The sequence below is a fragment of the Chaetura pelagica genome, unplaced genomic scaffold (assembly GCF_000747805.2).
Source record: "Chaetura pelagica isolate M959 unplaced genomic scaffold, ChaPel_1.0 scaffold147, whole genome shotgun sequence".
Classification (NCBI taxonomy): Eukaryota; Metazoa; Chordata; class Aves; order Apodiformes; family Apodidae; genus Chaetura; species Chaetura pelagica.
The window spans coordinates 3,913,674-3,922,107 of NW_009954194.1; positions in this window are offsets into that span (position 1 = coordinate 3,913,674).

Below are 8,434 nucleotides of genomic sequence, written 5' to 3' on the forward strand. Positions count from 1 at the left end.
TGCCTTATAATGAATGGTTCTAATTTCTGAAATTACCATGCATTTGTTGTTGTCCTGTGTTCAGTTACATTAAATGTCACTTAGAAATGCAGCTGCAAATGAACTTTTAAGCTATTTGGAAACAGGTTAATGACTAGGGAGTAGCTTTCTATTCTTGACATTTTGCTAGGATCAGCATTTAGGACAGCATTGATTGCTTTGTCTGGATTGCATTTTTCTGCTAAGCACAGCAAAGGAAACTGATGGAGTGTTGAACTCTCTCTCTTTTCCAGCTGTTGAAGGAGTTAGTCAATGGAGCCCCTGAGAAGCTGCCCTAAGGGACAAGGGGGCAGAACAGAGCTGGCAGGTCTTTAAGGATGTTTTCCATTGAGCGCAAGAGCTCTTGATCCCTAGGTGTAAGAAATCAGGCTAGAAAGGTAAGAGAGCAGCAAGGGTGAGTCAAGCTCTGCCAGTCAAACTAGAAGGCAAGAAGGAAGCGAACAGGCAGTGGAAGAAGGGACAGATATCCCAGGAATAGTACAGGGACACTGGTCAGTTTTGTAGGTATGGGCTCAGAAGGCCAAGGCACAGATGGAGCTGAACATGGCAAGGGATGAGAAGAATGGTATGGACTGGATTAGACTGGACTTGATGATCTTAAAGGTCATTTCCAGCCTTGGTGATTCTGTGACTAATAAGAAGGGTTTCTATAGGTGTGACAGCTAGAAAGGGAAGATTGAAGAAAGTGCACTGCCCCTGATGAACAAGATTGGCAAACTGATAACAACAGACAAGGAGAAGGCTGAGGTACTCAATGAATTTTTGCCTCAGTCTTCACTGGCAACCTTTCTTCCCACACCTCTCAAGTGGATGTACCATAAGAAGGACTCACCTGAGGGATGTGATGATGTACAGAGAGACTTGGAAAAGCTTGAGACGTGGGCCCGTGTGAACCTTATGAGGTTCGACAAGGCCAGCTTCAAGGTCTTACACCTGGTTCAGGGCAATTTCTGGTATCAATACAGGCTGGGGAACAAAGGGATTGAGAGCAACCCTGAGGAAAAGGACTTCAGGATACTTGTGAATGAAAAGCTGGACATAAGCTGGCAAAGCCTGAAAGCCAAGTGTATTCTGGGCTGCATCAAAAGAAGTGTAGCCAGCAGGTCAAAGGAGGTGATTCTGCCCCTCTGCTCTGCTTTTGTGAGACCCCATCTGGAGTGCTGTGTCCAGTTCTGGTGAAGCACAGGCACAGGTTACCCATACAGGTGATAGATACCTCAGCCTTGAAAACATTCAAGGTCAGGTTGGACATGGCTCTGAGCAACCTGACCTAGTTGAAGATGTCCATGTTCATTGCAGGGGAGCTGGACTAGATGACCTTTAAAGGTTACTTTTAACTGAAACCACTCTATGATTCTATGGCATTTAGGTTTTCTCGTGCACACAGACAAAACTTTCATATCCTTCCATGTATTCTTAGGTCTGCCAGTCTTGCCTACATTAGATAGTATTTCTAGTCTGTGGCCTTTGTCTAAGGTGCAAGACAAAACACTACATGGAAGTTGAAAAATAAGATGAAAAATACTTTCTTTTCTTGTACTGTCAATGTCAAGTCATTGTGTATACTATTTTTGGTATTTCCTTTTAAAACTTACACTTTTCACATTATCATTTCTGTTATATATCTCCAAGTTTTCCTACAGTTTTTTTAATGTTTTCTTCCCATGCATGCTAATTGTACCCAAGAGTTGCAATCATATTACAGTGCTCAGAAACACTGATGTGGAGATTTTCACTCTGACAAATGCTAAGCATCCTGGATAATTTTTTCTCTTGAGTTATATTAGATGAAGAGAACAGCTTTGCTCTATGACTCCTTTCAAACAGTGCAGCTGTGGTGCTGTTCACATCTTCTTCTAGCTTATTAGGGTCAACAGGAATCTAACATATTCTACTGGCATTGTTACCTTTCAAAGAGAATTAAAATTCAGCTTTCATTGAAAAACTTCTGGTATTTATAGCAAAAGAAGGTATCATATAGCTTTGGAGAAAATTCTAATCCTTTGGAAGTCAGTGGAAGTTTTTCCACTGATTCCCACAGGACCAGGATTTCACCCTCCCTATTGTAGAAATTGTATTCTGTCGTGGTAACTTTCTTCCTCAAGTTTAAAAGCCTAGGAGGAGTTATGATAGCCCCTATGAACTTATGATCTACAGTGTCTAATAAGGAAGTGAAAATGAGTAAGGAGAGAATACTAATCTGGACATCTAACATACAAGAAGAAACCAGGGCCCTTGCATAACTCAGTTTTAGGATTCCAAAGCTTTTTGAAGCTTCAGGTTTAGCTCCTGGTTGTCAAAGAAAAACAGGTAACATACATAGGAGGGCCTTTAGCAGAATCTCCATTGTATCACACCACAAAAATACAGTTTATACATCACCTGTGAACTTCAGCTGCATGTAATTTGAAATTACCCACTTCCAATGCAATAGATTCTTACGTATAATTTTATCAGCAATAACAATCCTTCTATGGCAATCTTGGTAATGCTGACATATTATTCATGTTCCATAAGAGTTATGTGGCAGATGGGGAAATACTGATGAGTTGGTTTATATTCCACATGAAACCCAAGCAAAACCTAGAGTCGGTATCATCACCGGGCAAGTTTGTTCTGGGGTTGGATTCCCTTGCAGGATGCAATTATATATATATAATTTTTTTTATTTTTTTATTTTTTTTTTGTATTTTTGCAGCTTCCACAAAGACTTCTTGGAATAGTAGGTGTCTAGTTATCACACTTGTCCTTGAAATTGAAATAGATGTGCCCTGTTATAATAACATTAATCCTTACACAGGTTTTGCTGGAATCAATACTGTATCATTATTTTATTTTCTAGAAATAAAATTCACAATTCTTTGTCATTACAAATAGAGACAAAAAGGTGTGATGACAATGAGCTATATAAATCTGCAGCAGCCTGTGATCCTGAATGATACTGAATTAAATATCTGCATTTCAATGGAAATTCTAAGTATATTATTGGTCCAAAAATTTCTAGAAGAATGCTGCCAGTTCTAGAACCAAAAATTTCTTAGAAAATAAGTGAGATTATACTTAAAAAAAAAATTCTCTCTTCTTTTTAACAACAAAAAAAGTTTTGGGGTTTTGTCTTTCAGGAACAAGGAAAATCAAACTGAGGCAAAGAACAGGTTTTTTTGCAGGGTAGTTCAAAATTCAAGACAAAAAATAATTGAAATAGAATAATAGCCCATAAAATCTAAACTGTGTAATCTCAAGAGTTACAAAACTCCAACTCTTTTAGAATTATTTTACTTATTTAACGTGCTGAGATTCAATTTCTCAGTTCATTGCTTAGCAATGTTAGCAATTGTCCACAGGTTCCACAAGCACCTACATTTTTTAAGAAATAGCCTAATTTTCTGCATTTCAACCCTTCAAGCTCTTTCTTAGCTAGCTGATTACTATAATAACTTGGCCCCATGTTACGGCAAATTTGCCCTCAGGCTACTCCTATTCAATTACAATCTCGGGAGCTGTGTTACACAAGAACCTACAGCAAACATAGGGAAAAAGTCTAGTATTTAATCAAGTCATCAGCTAAACAATTTATTTAGAGTGAAGGTTGAACATTGAAGAACAGTGTTCTTATTGCCAAAAGCCTTATTGGTTATTTATACACCAAAAGCAGGTATTTGTATTGTGTTTGGTATTCTGAAAATTATCCACTAAAGACACCACCCAAATCTGCTGCACTGTTGCCCTTGGTTAGATGAACACAGCCCCAGCCCAAGCTAACCTGACAGAGAAAGGAACTGTTGTTATCAACATATTAAGTGCTATGGGGGGAATATTCAGAAAAACTTAGTAGAGGACATCAACATTTGCATGTGGGGGCCTGTTCATTTGCTAGTTTGTCACTGTTCTCATTTGATCCTTCAAGAATGGCTTGCTGTTAAACACCACTCCATTCCAGCCATGGCCCAATTTATGGGGACATTAGAGCAAGAGAAGAAAGAAAGATAGCTTTTAGTTGCAGAACAAAACAGCAAATCTTTTGATTGTTCAACCCAGGAGCTTTAGCCTATATGGAGTAAACAGAAAAATAGTGTATGGAAAACTTAGATCCAGTAGTCTGTGTATAAGCTAAATGCAACTTACAGCTAAGAGAAGTCTGGGATATGGAAATCTGGAAGAAGTAAATCATGACAGAAATAAAAATGATGGACCTAGAAATTCAGTCCTCGTTTCAGTGTTTTGAAATAAGCACAGAATTAGCCACTTAATTAAATGAATTGAAATACTGAAATGAACTTCCTGCTGTAATAGATTTCGTAAGAGTTTCAACTGAACAATTTATTTGCTCTGTTTGAGTCTTTTATGCAGTTGATTGATTAGTGAAGTCAGTTTTTCAGCTTAATAGTAAATATCTGTAGTGGCCTGTATGATTTGATGGCCAAAGAATTCAGCATTAATTTACTATGAGACGAAAATACACAGAAAAACATTGTGTTTCAACTGTTGGCAGTAGCTATGGCTGAGTTATATAAATACAGGGGCTAACATCTCTCCAAGAACAGTGGTAGCTGTGCCAGAAACTTCAAACTGGCTGGCAAAATGGGTTGCAAAGAGATGAACAGACACAAAATTCTCTAAGTTGAATGAAAAGCCTCTCAGTGCCATTAGGAAATCCTGAATCAGGGTCTTTTTTTCACTATTACATTTCAGGCAATGGTTGTGGTCTATCACATTTCAGAAGAAAGTAATTCTTGGTAAACATTGATTTTTTCACAAAGACCATTTTTGTTCAGGGTTCTCTCTGCCTGGATTTAGTGCAATCAACTAGTAGTTAGACAAAAATACAGTTATTGTTAAATTAGTTCTGTCCTACTCTTTTACTTGTTGGTAAATAAATGGGTAGTGTCTGCTAAATCCACCTTAACATTTAACAGAAAGAACTGCTCTGCTGAGAGTCATGATCTCTCTTACTGTGATTGCTCATGTTGATAACAATTTCTAAGAATTTCTCATGACTGTTTTAGCAATATTCATTCTGGAACCCATAATGCTTGCTCATATCCCACATCATTTGCCCTCCTCTGGAATTCTATTCAGTTTTTGAAAGGAATTCAGAAAAATGTCAGTGTTGCTAAAAACTTTTCCTCTGAATATAAACAGGGTAATGGAGTTCTTCAGTTGAATCAGGAAAGGGAAAGAAAATTTTTTAAAAATCAGAGTATTGTAGGCTGTTTTGGGGAAAGTTCATGACACTTTAAAAATCACATCTTATTCAGTATCCTAGTATCCTAGAAAAAAATAAGTTGATTGCCCTGCAGAGAAAATAAATCGAAAGAAGAGCTTTGAGAATATACCTTCCTTTATTTACAAAATCAAAATAGGAGTTAAAATAAGACAGAGAAGACTAGTACTATATGACTTTGCTTGGTCACATACAACACTCAATTTTACATGGTCTGTTGCCACAGAAAACTAATTATTAGAGGATTATTTATCACTGCAGAAAACCTTTAACAAGCTTAGGATGTACAAATGGTAGCAAAATACAGTAGCTTACCCTACTAAATGCATTTCAAGAAAAGAAAGTAATAGTCTGTGATGTTACTAATGCTTTAGATACTCAGAGAAAAGAGTATTTTATCAATGCTCCTTCACCCACTGGTCTGTCACTTTGGAAACTGCTCTTTCTAACTGATTGTAAATGTTAAGAAGAAAATCCATCATATGTGCCAAAATATTTTAATAATACATCACTTTAGAGATGTAGATGAGTGAGTGAATTCTGACAAGTGAAGACACTTAAAAAACTGGAAAGACGATGGAAAAAAGAGAGACAAAATGTTCTAGAGGTTGGAGTACTGAGCTGTTACTCTGGTCTCAGTTCTGCCACAGATTCCTAGTTTGATCTTCAGCAAACAGGTTTGTCAAACAGCTTTCCCAGGTGCTAGACCAGACCTTGAATTCTGCAGCTCTCCCTCCATAAAAAAGAGATAATTCTTCCCTAGAAGGCAAATGTGATGATGCACTGTGAGAGGTTTAGACACTGTGGTGATGAGCACTGTGCAAAAACAAACAGTGACAACAAACAAACAAACTTGTATTACCAGTCGCCAAACTGCTAGGAGGTATTTTTCAAAGTGATATTTTCATATTATTTATTATAAAGAAGGGAGATTTTTAGTTCTGTTTTCAGTTAGCATAGACATCTGTAGTACAGTAAGCACAGACATCTTAGAAAATGATAGCTAAGAGTAAAGACATAAACTGAGTGACACCATGACATGCTAAGACTCATGTCCAGTCCTCTTGCTTTGGCACCCACATGTGCTGAGGAGGAATGTGGCTCCAAAGGCCAAGGGAGCAGTTCTTGCCAGAGCTGGAGACAAAGATGGACAGATTGCAGGTAAGAGTCACGTTGAAGGGACTTGGCACACTATTATTTATGTGCTATGATAACTCTTATTTATACAAAACAAACAAACAAAAAGGATGTGCTGCTTAGTATACAGATCTGTAGAACTCATTGCCAAAAGATGCTGTGAGTGCTAAAGCTGCATGGGCACAAGAGTGGAGAAACAGATAACAGAGAAACACACTGAAAACACATCAAAATTTCAGAGAAAAAAAATAGTTGCAAGCTGGGAAAGGATGATACTTGCTACCCTTGGCACTAATTTACAGTACCACTGGGAACACAGCATGGACTTCTTTGGAACAAGTATGATTATCCAGTGATTAATTCTTCCATGTCACAGAGAAAAAAAAGCCATGTTAAGCCAGAACAACTGCACAATACCTGTTGAGTTGTATTTCTCCTGGGTATCAGATTTACCTCAGGAATGAGAATAACAAATATACAACCAAAACACACTGATGGTACTTACTAAGCAAAAGGTGGATACTGCCATCAGCTCACAGATGGAGGAAAAAGATGCATAGCCACCAAAACCATGAGCTGCTGCAGTTCATGTTGTGTGTGTTTGTTCATGCATTAGCACCGTTCAGCACAGCCTCTAGAAAAAAATAGTACCTTTCTAACAGAAGAAATAGTACCTTTGGATTGAAATGTGCTTTAACTCCAAGATGAACGTTTTAATAGAAGCTATTTGCTACAGATACATGACACAGACTGCAGTTTAATTATACAATATTTCACAGTCCACTTCTCTCTTTTAATTTCACTGGAGTACAACAATGCTAACGAGAGCCCTGACCTGACTGTGTGTTCAGAAAAGCTCTCAGCCTTTTGCTATGTCTTCAGGACTACTCGAGTGCCACAGTGTGTGTGCAGGCACTGGTTTGTGCAGGGGCAGGAGAGAGTTTGGATAAGGCAGTGTCTCCAGAGGGAAAGGCCACACATGTCATGTTGGGAGCTCAGCAGAACAGCCAGCTCCCTAGTGCAAAGGCTGGACTTGGAGCTCAGCCTCTCACCTTGGGCCAGGGCTCAGTTGCAGGGTGTCTGAGGGGCCCTGAATCCCTTGGACCTTCTCTTCTGCTCTGTGTCCAGAGGAATGACTGGACCTATCTGATCTTCCAGAGCTGAATGTCTGCATGATATCTACATCACAAAAGATTAAACTAATATTTTAAAAAGGACGATCACTCATGTTACAGCAAGGAGCTGTGACCCAGATAAGTTTCACACTAAGTGCTTTGTTTTGTTTTTTTATTTCCTTTTCCTCTATGGGGCTTCAATGATGGAGAATTCATCCTCTTCATGATGTCACCTGGCAAGGACTGTATAATCAGTTGAGATGTTTTGTATAACTATTTAAAGAAACCTAAATAATCCATTGCCTGATTTGCAAATGTTGCCAAATATAGAATGTCTCAAGTCTGACTCTGCACATGCACATTCTGAGTTTGTGAAAACACTTGAGAAGTATAAAAAAAAAAGCCTGCAGACATTTCTTTCATGTTGCATATATTCTACATCTTCTCAAGACAAAAACAAGCACAAGTTCTCTAGCAGCTGGGGTGCACTGTGTTAATTTTGATAGAGCAAATAGATCTAGACAGACAAAGCTGTAAACATGTACAAGCACTAACAAAGGTTCAGGGGAATGAATGCAGACACCTTGGTATGAGCACCATAGCAACAACCTCCAGTAAATCTTTTTAACCCTATCTTAAAGATAAAATTAAGGAGAGGAAAACTGTTAAAGCATTTGAAAAGTGAAAGAAAGATAAATTCAATTTAAAAACATTATTTAAAGGAATTATTTTAAATAAAGTATATATTTGTTAGTCTTTCTAATGGCACTAAAATATTTAGCTGTCTCTTTGGTGAAAAAAAAGAGAGGAACTAGAATTGTTGCTGCTCTTGGAGGCTGATTTTTCTTCCCAGAAGGGCAAAATGAGAGTTGACAAAAGAATAATAAAGATGCTCAGTTCTTGTCCAGATCTGGTAAAT